The 18507-nt window shown below is 43.6% G+C and overlaps 1 protein-coding gene across 2 annotated transcripts in view; it reads right to left on the bottom strand.

The window, feature by feature from the left end:
* Positions 1-18507, bottom strand: part of LOC146829747 (H-2 class I histocompatibility antigen, Q10 alpha chain-like) — a 260886-nt gene that overhangs the window by 215329 nt on the left and 27050 nt on the right. The window lies entirely within an intron of this gene.

The following is an 18507-nucleotide window of genomic DNA, read 5'->3' as shown; positions in this document are numbered from 1 at the left end:
CCCCTACGAAAACCACCACGTGCCCTGCAGTGCCTTTATCCCAATGACTGCAGGTGAAACAGCTCAATGCACCAAGCTGCGATTGCGGCCCCCATAATAGTACTAGCAAGATAACTCTGGGGGTAAATGCACTTGCTCCAGAGATCTGTGTAACTAGCAACTTTTAGGGGATAACAATAAAGGCAAGATTACTCTTGCGGTTAATGCACTTGCTGCAGAGATCTGTGGATACCCAGCAACCTTTAGGGCATAATAGTACTAGCAAGATAACTCTTGTGTTAAATGCACTTGCTGCAGAGATCTGTGTGCCTAGCAACTTGTAGGGGATAATAATAAAGGTAAGATAACTCTGGCGGTTAATACACTTGCTGTTGAGATCTGTGGATACCCAGCAACCTTTAGGGCATAATAGTACTAGCAAGATATCTCTGGCGGTTAATGCACCTGCTGCAGTGATCTGTGTGTACCCAGCAACTTGCAGAGAATCATAATAAAGACAAGATCACTCTGGCGGTTAATACACATGCTGCAGAGATCTGTGGATACCCAGCAACCTTTAGGGCATAATAGAACTAGCAAGATAACTCTGGCGGTTAATGCACTTGCTGCAGAGATCTGTGGATACCCAGCAAACTTTAGGGCATAATAGTACTAGCAAGATAACTCTGGGGGTAAATGCACTTGCTGCACAGATCTGTGTGCCTAGCAACTTGTAGGGGATAATAATTCTGGCAACATAACTCTGGCGGTTAATGCACTTACTGCAGAGATCTGTATGTACCTAGCAACTTGTAGGGATAATAATAAAGACAAGGTAACTCCGGTGGTTAATGCACCTGCTCCAGGGATCTGTGTGTACCCACCAACTTGTAGGGGATAATAATAAAGAAATATGACACTTACGGTTAATGCACTTGCTGCAGAGATCTGTGGATACCCAGCAACCTTAAGGGCATAATAGTACTAGCAAGATAACTTTGGGGGTAAATGCACTTGCTCCAGAGATCTGTGTAACTAGCAACTTTTAGGGGATAATAATAAAGGCAAGATTACTCTTGCGGTTAATGCACTTGCTGCAGAGATCTGTGGATACCCAGCAACCTTTAGGGCATAATAGTACTAGCAAGATAACTCTGGGGGTAAATGCACTTGCTGCAGAGATCTGTGTGCCTAGCAACTTGTAGGGGATAATAATAAAGACAAGATAACTCTGGCGGTTAATGCACTTGCTGCAGAGATCTGTGTGTACCCAGCAACTTGCAGGGGATAATAATAAAGGAAAGATAACTTTGGTGGTTAATCCACTTGCTGAAGTGATCTGTGTGTACCCAGCAACTTGTAGGGGCTAATAATAAACACAAGATGACTCTGGCGGTTAGTGCACCTGCTGCAGAGATCTGTGGATACCCAGCAACCTTTAGGGCATAATAGTACTAGCAAGATAACTCTGGGGGTAAATGCACTTGCTGCAGAGATCTGTGTGCCTAGCAACTTGTAGGGGATAATAATAAAGGCAAGATAACTCTGGCGGTTAATGCACTTGCTGTTGAGATCTGTGGATACCCAGCAACCTTTAGGGCATAATAGTACTAGCAAGATAACTCTGGCGCTTAATGCACCTGCTGCAGGGATATGTGTGTACCCAGCAACTTGTAGGGGATAATAATAAAGGAAAGATCACTTTGGTCGTTAATCCACTTGCTGAAGTGATCTGTGTGTACCCAGCAACTTGTAAGGGATAATAATTCTGGCAAGATAACTCTGGGGGTTAATGCACTTGCTACAGAGATCTGTGTGTACCCAGCAACTTGTAAGGGATAATAATTCTGGCAAGATAACTCTGGGGGTTAATGCACTTGCTACAGAGATCTGTGTGTACCCAGCAACTTGTAGGGGATAATAATAAAGACAAGATAACTCTGGTGGTTAATGCACATGCTGCAGGGATATGTGTGTACCTAGCAACTTGTAGGGGATAATAATAAAGACAACATAACTATGGGGGTTAATGTACCGTGCAGGGATCTGTGTGTACCCAGCAACTTGTAGGGGATAATAATAAAGACAAGATAACTATGGCGGTTAATGCACTTGCTGCAGGGATCTGTGGATACCCAGCATCTTGTAGGGGATAATAATAAAGACAACATAACTCTGGCGGTTAATGCACTTGCTGCAGAGATCTGTGTGTACCCAGCAACTTGTAGGGGATAATAATAAAGACAACATAACTCTGGCGGTTAATGCACTTGCTGCAGAGATCTGTGTGTACCAAGCAACTTGTAGGGGATAATAATAAAGACAAGATGACTCTGGCGGTTAATCCACTTGCTGCAGGGATCTGTGTGTACCCATCAACTCGTAGGGGATAATAGTAAAGACAAGATGACTCTGGCGGTTAATGCACTGGCTGCCGAGATGTGTGTACCCAGCAACGTTTAGGGCATAATAGTACTAGCAAGATAACTTTGGCGGTTAATGCACTTGCTGCAGAGATCTGTGTGCCTAGCAACTTGTAGGGGATAATAATAAAGACAAGATAACTCTGGTGGTTAATGCGCCTGCTGCAGGGATATGTGTGTACCCAGCAACTTGTAGGGAATAATAATAAAAACAAGATAACTCTGGCGGTTAATGCACTTGCTGCAGGGATCTGTGTGTAGCCAGCAACTTGCAGGGGATAATAATAAAGACAAGATAACTCTGGCGGTTAATGCACTTGCTGCAGAGATCTGTGTGTACCCAGCAACTTGTAGGGGATAATAATAAAGACAAGATAACTCTGGCGGTTAATGCACTTGCTGCAGACATCTGTGTACCTAGCAAATTGTAGGGGATAATAATAAAGGCAAGATAACTCTGGCGGTTAATGCACTTGCTGTTGAGATCTGTGGATACCCGGCAACCTTTAGGGCATAATAGTACTAGCAAGATAACTCTGGCGGTTAATGCACCTGCTGCAGGGATATGTGTGTACCCAGCAACTTGTAGGAGATAATAATAAAGGAAAGATAACCTTGGTGGTTAATGCACTTGCTGCAGTGATCTGTGTGTACGCAGCAACTTGTAGGGGCTAATAATAAACACAAGATGACTCTGGCGGTTAGTGCACCTGCTGTAGTGATCTGTGTGTACCCAGCAACTTGTAGGGGATAATAATTCTGGCAAGATAACTCTGGCGGTTAAAGCACTTGCTACAGAGATCTGTGTGTACCCAGCAACTTGTAGGGGATAATAATAAAGACAAGATAACTCTGGTGGTTAATGCACATGCTGCAGGGATATGTGTGTACCCAGCAACTTGTAGGGGATAATAATAAAGACAACATAACTCTGGGGGTTAATGTACCTGGTGCAGGGATCTGAGTGTACCCAGCAACTTGTAGGGGATAATAATAAAGACAAGATAACTATGGCAGTTAATGCACTTGCTGCAGAGATCTGTGTGGACCCAGCAACTTGTAAGGGATAATAATAAAGACAAGATAACTCTGGCGGTTAATGCACTTGCTGAACGGATCTGTGTGTACCCAGCAACTTGTAGGGGATAATAACTCTGGCAAGATAACTCTGGCGGTTAATGCACTTGCTGCAGAGATCTGTGTGCCTAGCAAATTGTAGGGGATAATAATAAAGACAAGATAACTCTGGCGGTTAATGCACTTGCTGTTGAGATCTGTGGATACCCGGCAACCTTTAGGGCATAATAGTACTAGCAAGATAACTCTGGCGGTTAATGCACCTGCTGCAGGGATATGTGTGTACGCAGCAACTTGTAGGGGCTAATAATAAACACAAGATGACTCTGAAGGTTTGTGCACCTGCTGTAGTGATCTGTGTGTACCCAGCAACTTGTAGGGGATAATAATTCTGGCAAGATAACTCTGGCGGTTAAAGCACTTGCTACAGAGATCTGTGTGTACCCAGCAACTTGTAGGGGATAATAATAAAGACAAGATAACTCTGGTGGTTAATGCACATGCTGCAGGGATATGTGTGTACCCAGCAACTTGTAAGGGATAATAATAAAGACAAGATAACTCTGGCGGTTAATGCACTTGCTGCAGAGATCTGTGTGTACCCAGCAACTTGTAGGGGATAATAATAAAGACAATATAACTCTGGCGGTTAATGTACTTGCTGCAGAGATCAGTGGCTACCCAGCAACCTTTGGGGCATAACAGTACTAGCAAGATAACTCTGGCGGTTAATGCACTTGCTGCAGAGATCTATGTGCCTAGCAACCTGTAGGGGATAATAATAAAGGCAAGATTACTCTGGCGGTTAATGCACTTTCTGCAGAGATCTGTGTGCCTAGCAACGTTTAGCGGATAATAATAAAGGCAAGATAACTCCGGCGGTTAATGCACTTGCTGCAGAGATCTGTGGTTACTCAGCAACCTTTAGGGCATAATAGTACTAGCAAGATAACTCTGGGGGTAAATGCACTTGCTGCAGAGATCTGTGTGCCTAGCAACGTTTAGCGGATAATAATAAAGGCAAGATAAATCTGGCGGTTAATGCACTTGCTGCAGAGATATGGGGATACCCAGCAACCTTTAGGGCAAAATAGTACTAGCAAGATAACTCTGGCGGTTAATGCCCTTGCTGCAGAGATCTGTGTGCCCAACAACTTGTAAGGGATAAGAATAAAGGCAAGGTAACTCTGGCAGTGAATGCACTTGCTGCAGAGATCTGTGGTTACTCAGCAACCTTTAGGGCCTAATAGGACTAGCAAGATAACTCTGGGGGTAAATGCACTTGCTACAGAGATCTGTGTGCCCAACAACTTGTAAGGGATTAGAATAAAGGCAAGATAACTCCGGCGGTGAATGCACTTTCTGCAGAGGTTTGTGGATACCCCGCAACCTTTAGGGCATAATAGAATTAGCAAGATAATTTTGGCGGTTAATGCACTTGCTGCAGAGATCTGTGGTTACTCAGCAACCTTTAGGGCATAATAGTACTAGCAAGATAACTCTGGGGTTAAATGCACTTGCTGCAGAGATATGTGTGCCTAGCAACTTTTAGGGGATAATAATAAAGGCAAGATTACTCTTGTGGTTAATGCACTTGCTGCAGAGATCTGTGGATACCAAGCAACCTTTAGGGGTTAATAGTACTAGCAAGATAACTCTGGGGTAAATGCACTTGCTGCAGAGATCTGTGTGTCTAGCAACTTGTAGGGGATAATAATAAAGACAAGATAACTCTGGCGGTTAATGCATTTGCTGCAGAGATCTGTGGATACCCAGCAACATTTAGAGCATAATGGTACTAGCAAGATAACTCTAGGGGCAAATGCACTTGTTGCAGAGGTCTGTGTGCATAGCAACTTGTAGGGGATAATAATAAAACCAAGATAACTCTGGCGGTTAATGCACTTGCGTCAGGGATCTGTGGGTACCCAGCAACTTGTAGGGGATAATAATAAAAACAAGATAACTATGGCGCTTAATGTAGCTGCTGCAGGGATCTGTGTGTACCCAGCACCTTGTGGGGAATATTAATAAAGACAAGATGACACTGGCGGTTAATGCACCTGCTACAGAGATCTGTGGATACCCAGCAACCTTTAGGGCATAATAGTACTAGCAAGATAACTCTGTTGGTTAATGCACTTGCTGCAGAGATCTGTGTGCCTAGTAACTTGTAGTGGATAATAGTAAAGACAAGATGACTCTGGCGGTTAATGCACCTGCTGCAGGGATCTGTTTGTACCCAGTAACTTGTAGGGGATAATAATAAAGACAAAATAACTCTGGCGGTTAATGCACTTGCTGAAGAGATCTGTGTGTACCCAGCAACTTGTAGGGGATAATAATACTGGCAAGATAACTCTGGCGGTTAATGCACTTGCTGCAGAGATCTGTGTGTACCCAACAACTTTCAGGGGATAATAATAAAGACAAGATGACTCTGGCACTTGCTCCAGAGATCTGTGTGCCCAACAACTTGTAAGAGATAGGAATAAAGGCAAGATAACTCCGGCGGTTAATGCACTTGCTGCAGAGATCTGTGGTTACTCAGCAACCTTTAGGGCATAATAGTACTAGCAAGATAACTCTGGGGGTAAATGCACTTGCTGCAGAGATCTGTGTGCCTAGCAACGTTTAGCGGACAATAATAAAGGCAAGATAAATCTGGCGGTTAATGCACTTGCTGCAGAGATCTGTGGATACCCAGCAACCTTTAGGGCATAATAGTACTAGCAAGATAACTCTGGCGATTAATGCCCTTGCTGCAGAGATCTGTGTGCCCAACAACTTGTAAGGGATAAGAATAAAGGCAAGGTAACTCCGGCGGTGAATGCACTTTCTGCAGAGGTTTGTGGATACCCAGCAACCTTTAGGGCATAATAGAATTAGCAAGATAATTCTGGCGGTTAATGCACTTGCTGCAGAGATCTGTATGCCCAACAACTTGTAAGGGATAAGAATAAAGGCAAGATAATTCCGGCGGTTAATGCACTTGCTGCAGAGATCTGTGGTTACTCAGCAACCTTTAGGGCATAATAGTACTAGCAAGATAACTCTGGGGGTAAATGTACTAGCTGCAAAGATCTGTGTGCCTAGCAACGTTTAGGGGATAATAATAAAGGCAAGATAAATCTGGCGGTTAATGCACTTGCTGCAGAAATCTGTGGATACCCAGCAACCTTTAGGGCATAATAGCACTAGCAAGATAACTCTGGTGGTTAATGCCCTTGCTGCAGAGATCAGTGTGCCCAACATCTTGTAAGGGATAAGAATAAAGGCAAGATAACTCAGGCGGAATTATGGCGGTTAATGCACTTGCTGCAGAGATCTGTATGCCCAACAACTTGTAGGGGATAAGAATAAAGGCAAGATAATTCCGGCGGTTAATGCACTTGCTGCAGAGATCTGTGGTTACTCAGCAACCTTTAGGGCATAATAGTACTAGCAAGATAACTCTGGGGTTAAATGCACTTGCTGCAGAGATCTGTGTGCCTAGCAACTTGTAGGGGATAATAATAAAAAGAAGATAACTCTGGCGGTTAATGCATTTGCTGCAGAGATCTGTGGATACCCAGCAACCTTTAGAGCATAATGGTACTAGCAAGATAACTCTAGGGGTAAATGCACTTGCTGCAGAGATTTGTGTGCATAGCAACTTGTAGGGGATAATAATAAAAACAAGATAACTATGGCGCTTAATGTAGCTGCTGCAGGGATATGCGTGTACCCAGCAACTTGTAGGGGATAATAATAAAGACAAGATAACTCTGGTAGTTAATGCACCTGCTGCAGGGATCTGTGTGTACCCAGCAACTTGTAGGGGATAATAATTCTGGCAAGATAACTCTGGTGGTTAAGGCACTTGCTGCAGAGATCTGTGTGTACCCAACAACTTGCAGGGGATAATAATAAAGACAAGATGACTCTGGCGGTTAATGCACTTGCTGCAGAGATCTGTGTGCCCAACAACTTGTAGGGGATAATAATAAAGGCAAGATAACTTTGTCGGTTAATGCACTTGCTGCAGAGATCTGTGTGTACCCAGCAACTTGTAGAGGATAATGATGAAGACAAGATAACTCTGGCGGTTAATGCACTTTCTGCAGAGATCTGTGGATACCCAGCAACCTTTAGGGCATAATAGTACTAGCAAGATAACTCTGTTGGTTAATGCACTTGCTGCAGAGATCTGTGTGCCTAGTAACTTGTAGTGGATAATAGTAAAGACAAGATGACTCTGGCGGTTAATGCACTTGCTGCAGAGATGTGTGTGCCCAACAACTTTTGGGCATAATAGTACTAGCAAGATAACTCTGGGGGTAAATGCACTTGCTGCAGAGATCTGTGTGCCTAGCAACTTGTAGGAGATAATAATAAAGACAAGGTAACTCCTGCGGTTAATGCACTTGCTGCAGAAATCTGTGTGCCTAGCAACTTGTAGGGGATAATAATAAAGACAAGATGACTCTGGCGGCTAATGCACTTGCTGCAGAGATCTGTGGTTACTCAGCAACCTTTAGGGCATAATAGTACTAGCAGGATAACTCTGGGGGTAAATGCACTTGCTGCAGAGATCTGTGTGCCCAAAAACTTGTGGGGGATAATAATAAACACAAGATAACTCTTGCCGTTAATGAACCTGCTGCAGAGATCTGTGGCTACCCAGCAACCCTGGCATAATAGTACTAGCAAGATAACTCTGGCGGTTAATGCACTTCCTGCAGAGATCTGTGTGCCAAACAACTTGTTAGGGATAAGAATAAAGGCAAGATAACTAAGGCGGTTAACGCACTTGTTGCAGAGATCTGTGGATAGCCAGCAACCTTTAAAGAGTATTAGTACTAGCAAGAAAACTCTGGCGGTTAATGCACTTGCTGCAGAGATCTGTGGATACCCAGCAAACTTTAGGGCATAATAGTACTAGCAAGATAACTCTGGAGGTAAATGCACTTGCTGCACAGATGTATGTGCCTAGCAACTTGTAGGGGATAATACTTCTGGCAAGATAACTCTGGCGGTTAATGCACTTACTGCAGAGATCTGTGTGTACCCAGCAACTTGTAGGGGATAATAATAAAGACAAGGTAACTCTGGCGGTTAATGTACCTGCTGCAGGGATCTGTGTGTACCCAGCAACTTGTAGGGGATAATAATAAAGGCAAGATAACTCTGGTGGTTAATGCACTTGCTGCCGTGATCTGTGAGTACCCAGCAACTTGTAGGGGATAATAATAAAGAAAATATAACACTTGCGGTTAATGCACTTGCTGCAGAGATCTGTGTGTACCCAGCATGTTGTAGGGGATAATAATAAAGGCAAGATAACTCCGGCACTTAATGCACGGTTAATGCACTTGCTGCAGGGATCTGTGTGTTCCGAGCGACATTTAGGGCATAATAGTACTATCAAGATAACTCTGGCGGTTAATACACTTGTTGCAGAGATCTGTGGGCCAAACAACTTGTAGGGGATAATAATAAAGGCAAGATAACTCTGGCGGTTAATGCACTTGCTGCAGAGATCTGTGGATACCCATCAGCTTTTAGGGCATAATAGTACTAGCAAGATAACTCTGGGTGTAAATGCACTTGCTGCAGAGATCTGTGTGCCTAGCAACTTTTAGGGGATAATAATTAAAAGAAGGTAACTTAGGCGGTTAATGCACTTGCTGCAGAGATATGTATGCCCAAAAACTTGTAGGGGATAATAATTAAGGCAAGATAACTCTGGCGGCTTATGCACTTGCTGCAGAGATCTGTGGATATCCAGCAACCTTTAGGGCATAATAGTACTAGCAAGATAACTCTGGGGATAAATGCACGTGCTGCAGAGGTCTGTGTGCCTAGCAACTTTTAGGGGATAATAATAAAGACAAGATGACTCTGGCGATTAGTGCACCTGCTGCAGAGATCTGTGTGTACCCAGCAACTTGTAGGGGATAATAATTCTGGCAAGATAACTCTGGGGGTAAATACACTTGCTGCAGAGATCTGTGTGCCTAGCAACTTGTAGGGGATAATAATAAAAACAAGATAACATTGGCGGTTAATGCACTTGCTTTGGGGATCTGTGTGTACCCAGCAACTTGTAGAGAATATTAAAAAAGACAAGATGACACTGGCGGTTAATGCACCTGCTGCAGTAATCTGTGTGTACCCAGCAACTTGTAGGGGATAATAATTCTGGCAAGATAACTCTGGCGGTTAATGCACTTGCTGTAGAGCTCTGTGGATACCCAGCAACCTTTAGGGCATAATAGTACTAGCAAGAAAACTCTGGTGGTTAATGCACTTGCTGTAGAGAACTGTGTGCCTAGCAACTTGTAGGGGGTAATAATAAAGACAAGATGACTCTAGCGATTAGTGCACCTGCTGCAGTGATCTGTGTGTACCCAGCAACTTGTAGGGGATAATAATTCTGGCAAGATAACTCTGGGGGTAAATGCACTTGCTGCAGGGATCTGTGTGCCTAGCAACCTACCTGTAGGAGATAATAATACAGGCAAGATAACTCTGGCGGTTAATGCACTTTCTGCAGAGATCTGTGGATACCCAGCAAACTTTAGGGCATAATAGTACTAGCAAGATATCTCTGGCGGTTAATGCACTTGCTGCAGAGATCTGTGTGCGCAACAACTTGTAAGGAATAGGAATAAAGGCAAGATAACTCCGGCGGTTAATGCACTTGCTGCAAAGATCTGTGGTTACTCAGGAACCTTTAGGGCATAATAGTACTAGCAAGATAACTCTGGGGGTAAATGCACTTGCTGCAGAGATCTGTGTGCCTATCAACTTTTAGGGGATAATAATAAAGGCAAGATAAATCTGGCGGTTAATGCACTTGCTGCAGAGATCTGTGGATACCCAGCAACCTTTAGGGCATATTAGTACTAGCAAGATAACTCTGGCGGTTAATGCACTTGCTGCAGAGATCTGTGTGCCCAACAACTTGTAAGGGATTAGAATAAAGGCAAGATAACTCCGGCAGTTAATGCACTTGCTGCAGAGATCTGTGGTTACTCAGTAACCTTTAGGGCATAATAGTACTGGCAAGATAACTCTGGGGGTAAATGCACTTGCTGCAGAGATCTGTGTGCCCAACAACTTGTAAGGGATTAGAATAAAGGCAAGATAACTCCGGCAGTTAAGGCACTTTCTGCAGAGATTTGTGGATACCCAGCAACCTTTAGGGCATAATAGTACTAGCAAGATAACTCTGGGGTAAATGGACTTGCTGCAGAGATCTGTGTGCCTAGCAACGTTTAGGGGATAATAATAAAGACAAGATAACTCTGGCTTTTAATGCACTTTCTGCAGAGATCTGTGGATACCCAGCAACTTGTAGGGGATAATAATAAAAACAAGATAACTCTGGCGGTTAATGCACCTGCTGCAGGAATATGTGTGTACCCTGCAAATTGTAGGGGATAATAATAAAGACAAGATAATTCTGGTGGTTAATGCACCTGCTGCAGGGATATGTGTGTACCCAGCAACTTGCAGGGGATAATAATAAAGACAAGATAACTCTGGTGGTTAATGCACCTGCTGCAGGGATCTTTGTGTACCCAACAACTTGAAGGGAATAATAATAAAGACAAGATAACTCTGGCGGTTAATGCACTTGCTGCAGGGATCTGTGTGTACCCAGCAACTTGCAGGGGATAATAATAAAGACAAGATAACTTTTGCGGTTAATGCACTTGCTGCAGAGATCAGTGGCTACCCAGCAACCTTTGGGGCATAATAGTACTAGCAAGATAACTCTGGGGGTAAATGCACTTGCTGCAGAGATCTGTGGATACCCAGCAACATTTAGAGCATAATGGTACTAGCAAGATAACTCTAGGGGCAAATGCACTTGTTGCAGAGGTCTGTGTGCATAGCAACTTGTAGGGGATAATAATAAAACCAAGATAACTCTGGCGGTTAATGCACTTGCGTCAGGGATCTGTGGGTACCCAGCAACTTGTAGGGGATAATAATAAAAACAAGATAACTATGGCGCTTAATGTAGCTGCTGCAGGGATCTGTGTGTACCCAGCACCTTGTGGGGAATATTAATAAAGACAAGATGACACTGGCGGTTAATGCACCTGCTACAGAGATCTGTGGATACCCAGCAACCTTTAGGGCATAATAGTACTAGCAAGATAACTCTGTTGGTTAATGCACTTGCTGCAGAGATCTGTGTGCCTAGTAACTTGTAGTGGATAATAGTAAAGACAAGATGACTCTGGCGGTTAATGCACCTGCTGCAGGGATCTGTTTGTACCCAGTAACTTGTAGGGGATAATAATAAAGACAAAATAACTCTGGCGGTTAATGCACTTGCTGAAGAGATCTGTGTGTACCCAGCAACTTGTAGGGGATAATAATACTGGCAAGATAACTCTGGCGGTTAATGCACTTGCTGCAGAGATCTGTGTGTACCCAACAACTTTCAGGGGATAATAATAAAGACAAGATGACTCTGGCACTTGCTCCAGAGATCTGTGTGCCCAACAACTTGTAAGAGATAGGAATAAAGGCAAGATAACTCCGGCGGTTAATGCACTTGCTGCAGAGATCTGTGGTTACTCAGCAACCTTTAGGGCATAATAGTACTAGCAAGATAACTCTGGGGGTAAATGCACTTGCTGCAGAGATCTGTGTGCCTAGCAACGTTTAGCGGACAATAATAAAGGCAAGATAAATCTGGCGGTTAATGCACTTGCTGCAGAGATCTGTGGATACCCAGCAACCTTTAGGGCATAATAGTACTAGCAAGATAACTCTGGCGATTAATGCCCTTGCTGCAGAGATCTGTGTGCCCAACAACTTGTAAGGGATAAGAATAAAGGCAAGGTAACTCCGGCGGTGAATGCACTTTCTGCAGAGGTTTGTGGATACCCAGCAACCTTTAGGGCATAATAGAATTAGCAAGATAATTCTGGCGGTTAATGCACTTGCTGCAGAGATCTGTATGCCCAACAACTTGTAAGGGATAAGAATAAAGGCAAGATAATTCCGGCGGTTAATGCACTTGCTGCAGAGATCTGTGGTTACTCAGCAACCTTTAGGGCATAATAGTACTAGCAAGATAACTCTGGGGGTAAATGTACTAGCTGCAAAGATCTGTGTGCCTAGCAACGTTTAGGGGATAATAATAAAGGCAAGATAAATCTGGCGGTTAATGCACTTGCTGCAGAAATCTGTGGATACCCAGCAACCTTTAGGGCATAATAGCACTAGCAAGATAACTCTGGTGGTTAATGCCCTTGCTGCAGAGATCAGTGTGCCCAACATCTTGTAAGGGATAAGAATAAAGGCAAGATAACTCAGGCGGAATTATGGCGGTTAATGCACTTGCTGCAGAGATCTGTATGCCCAACAACTTGTAGGGGATAAGAATAAAGGCAAGATAATTCCGGCGGTTAATGCACTTGCTGCAGAGATCTGTGGTTACTCAGCAACCTTTAGGGCATAATAGTACTAGCAAGATAACTCTGGGGTTAAATGCACTTGCTGCAGAGATCTGTGTGCCTAGCAACTTGTAGGGGATAATAATAAAAAGAAGATAACTCTGGCGGTTAATGCATTTGCTGCAGAGATCTGTGGATACCCAGCAACCTTTAGAGCATAATGGTACTAGCAAGATAACTCTAGGGGTAAATGCACTTGCTGCAGAGATTTGTGTGCATAGCAACTTGTAGGGGATAATAATAAAAACAAGATAACTATGGCGCTTAATGTAGCTGCTGCAGGGATATGCGTGTACCCAGCAACTTGTAGGGGATAATAATAAAGACAAGATAACTCTGGTAGTTAATGCACCTGCTGCAGGGATCTGTGTGTACCCAGCAACTTGTAGGGGATAATAATTCTGGCAAGATAACTCTGGTGGTTAAGGCACTTGCTGCAGAGATCTGTGTGTACCCAACAACTTGCAGGGGATAATAATAAAGACAAGATGACTCTGGCGGTTAATGCACTTGCTGCAGAGATCTGTGTGCCCAACAACTTGTAGGGGATAATAATAAAGGCAAGATAACTTTGTCGGTTAATGCACTTGCTGCAGAGATCTGTGTGTACCCAGCAACTTGTAGAGGATAATGATGAAGACAAGATAACTCTGGCGGTTAATGCACTTTCTGCAGAGATCTGTGGATACCCAGCAACCTTTAGGGCATAATAGTACTAGCAAGATAACTCTGTTGGTTAATGCACTTGCTGCAGAGATCTGTGTGCCTAGTAACTTGTAGTGGATAATAGTAAAGACAAGATGACTCTGGCGGTTAATGCACTTGCTGCAGAGATGTGTGTGCCCAACAACTTTTGGGCATAATAGTACTAGCAAGATAACTCTGGGGGTAAATGCACTTGCTGCAGAGATCTGTGTGCCTAGCAACTTGTAGGAGATAATAATAAAGACAAGGTAACTCCTGCGGTTAATGCACTTGCTGCAGAAATCTGTGTGCCTAGCAACTTGTAGGGGATAATAATAAAGACAAGATGACTCTGGCGGCTAATGCACTTGCTGCAGAGATCTGTGGTTACTCAGCAACCTTTAGGGCATAATAGTACTAGCAGGATAACTCTGGGGGTAAATGCACTTGCTGCAGAGATCTGTGTGCCCAAAAACTTGTGGGGGATAATAATAAACACAAGATAACTCTTGCCGTTAATGAACCTGCTGCAGAGATCTGTGGCTACCCAGCAACCCTGGCATAATAGTACTAGCAAGATAACTCTGGCGGTTAATGCACTTCCTGCAGAGATCTGTGTGCCAAACAACTTGTTAGGGATAAGAATAAAGGCAAGATAACTAAGGCGGTTAACGCACTTGTTGCAGAGATCTGTGGATAGCCAGCAACCTTTAAAGAGTATTAGTACTAGCAAGAAAACTCTGGCGGTTAATGCACTTGCTGCAGAGATCTGTGGATACCCAGCAAACTTTAGGGCATAATAGTACTAGCAAGATAACTCTGGAGGTAAATGCACTTGCTGCACAGATGTATGTGCCTAGCAACTTGTAGGGGATAATACTTCTGGCAAGATAACTCTGGCGGTTAATGCACTTACTGCAGAGATCTGTGTGTACCCAGCAACTTGTAGGGGATAATAATAAAGACAAGGTAACTCTGGCGGTTAATGTACCTGCTGCAGGGATCTGTGTGTACCCAGCAACTTGTAGGGGATAATAATAAAGGCAAGATAACTCTGGTGGTTAATGCACTTGCTGCCGTGATCTGTGAGTACCCAGCAACTTGTAGGGGATAATAATAAAGAAAATATAACACTTGCGGTTAATGCACTTGCTGCAGAGATCTGTGTGTACCCAGCATGTTGTAGGGGATAATAATAAAGGCAAGATAACTCCGGCACTTAATGCACGGTTAATGCACTTGCTGCAGGGATCTGTGTGTTCCGAGCGACATTTAGGGCATAATAGTACTATCAAGATAACTCTGGCGGTTAATACACTTGTTGCAGAGATCTGTGTGCCAAACAACTTGTAGGGGATAATAATAAAGGCAAGATAACTCTGGCGGTTAATGCACTTGCTGCAGAGATCTGTGGATACCCATCAGCTTTTAGGGCATAATAGTACTAGCAAGATAACTCTGGGTGTAAATGCACTTGCTGCAGAGATCTGTGTGCCTAGCAACTTTTAGGGGATAATAATTAAAAGAAGGTAACTTAGGCGGTTAATGCACTTGCTGCAGAGATATGTATGCCCAAAAACTTGTAGGGGATAATAATTAAGGCAAGATAACTCTGGCGGCTTATGCACTTGCTGCAGAGATCTGTGGATATCCAGCAACCTTTAGGGCATAATAGTACTAGCAAGATAACTCTGGGGATAAATGCACGTGCTGCAGAGGTCTGTGTGCCTAGCAACTTTTAGGGGATAATAATAAAGACAAGATGACTCTGGCGATTAGTGCACCTGCTGCAGAGATCTGTGTGTACCCAGCAACTTGTAGGGGATAATAATTCTGGCAAGATAACTCTGGGGGTAAATACACTTGCTGCAGAGATCTGTGTGCCTAGCAACTTGTAGGGGATAATAATAAAAACAAGATAACATTGGCGGTTAATGCACTTGCTTTGGGGATCTGTGTGTACCCAGCAACTTGTAGAGAATATTAAAAAAGACAAGATGACACTGGCGGTTAATGCACCTGCTGCAGTAATCTGTGTGTACCCAGCAACTTGTAGGGGATAATAATTCTGGCAAGATAACTCTGGCGGTTAATGCACTTGCTGTAGAGCTCTGTGGATACCCAGCAACCTTTAGGGCATAATAGTACTAGCAAGAAAACTCTGGTGGTTAATGCACTTGCTGTAGAGAACTGTGTGCCTAGCAACTTGTAGGGGGTAATAATAAAGACAAGATGACTCTAGCGATTAGTGCACCTGCTGCAGTGATCTGTGTGTACCCAGCAACTTGTAGGGGATAATAATTCTGGCAAGATAACTCTGGGGGTAAATGCACTTGCTGCAGGGATCTGTGTGCCTAGCAACCTACCTGTAGGAGATAATAATACAGGCAAGATAACTCTGGCGGTTAATGCACTTTCTGCAGAGATCTGTGGATACCCAGCAAACTTTAGGGCATAATAGTACTAGCAAGATATCTCTGGCGGTTAATGCACTTGCTGCAGAGATCTGTGTGCGCAACAACTTGTAAGGAATAGGAATAAAGGCAAGATAACTCCGGCGGTTAATGCACTTGCTGCAAAGATCTGTGGTTACTCAGGAACCTTTAGGGCATAATAGTACTAGCAAGATAACTCTGGGGGTAAATGCACTTGCTGCAGAGATCTGTGTGCCTATCAACTTTTAGGGGATAATAATAAAGGCAAGATAAATCTGGCGGTTAATGCACTTGCTGCAGAGATCTGTGGATACCCAGCAACCTTTAGGGCATATTAGTACTAGCAAGATAACTCTGGCGGTTAATGCACTTGCTGCAGAGATCTGTGTGCCCAACAACTTGTAAGGGATTAGAATAAAGGCAAGATAACTCCGGCAGTTAATGCACTTGCTGCAGAGATCTGTGGTTACTCAGTAACCTTTAGGGCATAATAGTACTGGCAAGATAACTCTGGGGGTAAATGCACTTGCTGCAGAGATCTGTGTGCCCAACAACTTGTAAGGGATTAGAATAAAGGCAAGATAACTCCGGCAGTTAAGGCACTTTCTGCAGAGATTTGTGGATACCCAGCAACCTTTAGGGCATAATAGTACTAGCAAGATAACTCTGGGGTAAATGGACTTGCTGCAGAGATCTGTGTGCCTAGCAACGTTTAGGGGATAATAATAAAGACAAGATAACTCTGGCTTTTAATGCACTTTCTGCAGAGATCTGTGGATACCCAGCAACTTGTAGGGGATAATAATAAAAACAAGATAACTCTGGCGGTTAATGCACCTGCTGCAGGAATATGTGTGTACCCTGCAAATTGTAGGGGATAATAATAAAGACAAGATAATTCTGGTGGTTAATGCACCTGCTGCAGGGATATGTGTGTACCCAGCAACTTGCAGGGGATAATAATAAAGACAAGATAACTCTGGTGGTTAATGCACCTGCTGCAGGGATCTTTGTGTACCCAACAACTTGAAGGGAATAATAATAAAGACAAGATAACTCTGGCGGTTAATGCACTTGCTGCAGGGATCTGTGTGTACCCAGCAACTTGCAGGGGATAATAATAAAGACAAGATAACTTTTGCGGTTAATGCACTTGCTGCAGAGATCAGTGGCTACCCAGCAACCTTTGGGGCATAATAGTACTAGCAAGATAACTCTGGGGGTAAATGCACTTGCTGCAGAGATCTGTGGATACCCAGCAACATTTAGAGCATAATGGTACTAGCAAGATAACTCTAGGGGCAAATGCACTTGTTGCAGAGGTCTGTGTGCATAGCAACTTGTAGGGGATAATAATAAAACCAAGATAACTCTGGCGGTTAATGCACTTGCGTCAGGGATCTGTGTGTACCCAGCAACTTGTAGAGAATATTAAAAAAGACAAGATGACACTGGCGGTTAATGCACCTGCTGCAGTAATCTGTGTGTACCCAGCAACTTGTAGGGGATAATAATTCTGGCAAGATAACTCTGGCGGTTAATGCACTTGCTGTAGAGCTCTGTGGATACCCAGCAACCTTTAGGGCATAATAGTACTAGCAAGAAAACTCTGGTGGTTAATGCACTTGCTGTAGAGAACTGTGTGCCTAGCAACTTGTAGGGGGTAATAATAAAGACAAGATGACTCTAGCGATTAGTGCACCTGCTGCAGTGATCTGTGTGTACCCAGCAACTTGTAGGGGATAATAATTCTGGCAAGATAACTCTGGGGGTAAATGCACTTGCTGCAGGGATCTGTGTGCCTAGCAACCTACCTGTAGGAGATAATAATACAGGCAAGATAACTCTGGCGGTTAATGCACTTTCTGCAGAGATCTGTGGATACCCAGCAAACTTTAGGGCATAATAGTACTAGCAAGATATCTCTGGCGGTTAATGCACTTGCTGCAGAGATCTGTGTGCGCAACAACTTGTAAGGAATAGGAATAAAGGCAAGATAACTCCGGCGGTTAATGCACTTGCTGCAAAGATCTGTGGTTACTCAGGAACCTTTAGGGCATAATAGTACTAGCAAGATAACTCTGGGGGTAAATGCACTTGCTGCAGAGATCTGTGTGCCTATCAACTTTTAGGGGATAATAATAAAGGCAAGATAAATCTGGCGGTTAATGCACTTGCTGCAGAGATCTGTGGATACCCAGCAACCTTTAGGGCATATTAGTACTAGCAAGATAACTCTGGCGGTTAATGCACTTGCTGCAGAGATCTGTGTGCCCAACAACTTGTAAGGGATTAGAATAAAGGCAAGATAACTCCGGCAGTTAATGCACTTGCTGCAGAGATCTGTGGTTACTCAGTAACCTTTAGGGCATAATAGTACTGGCAAGATAACTCTGGGGGTAAATGCACTTGCTGCAGAGATCTGTGTGCCCAACAACTTGTAAG

The sequence above is a fragment of the Triturus cristatus genome, chromosome 5_2, assembly GCF_964204655.1.
Source record: "Triturus cristatus chromosome 5_2, aTriCri1.1, whole genome shotgun sequence".
In the NCBI taxonomy this organism is placed as follows: Eukaryota; Metazoa; Chordata; class Amphibia; order Caudata; family Salamandridae; genus Triturus; species Triturus cristatus.
The sequence above is the reverse complement of the archived record's forward strand: the minus strand, read 5'-3'. Positions and strand labels throughout refer to the sequence as shown.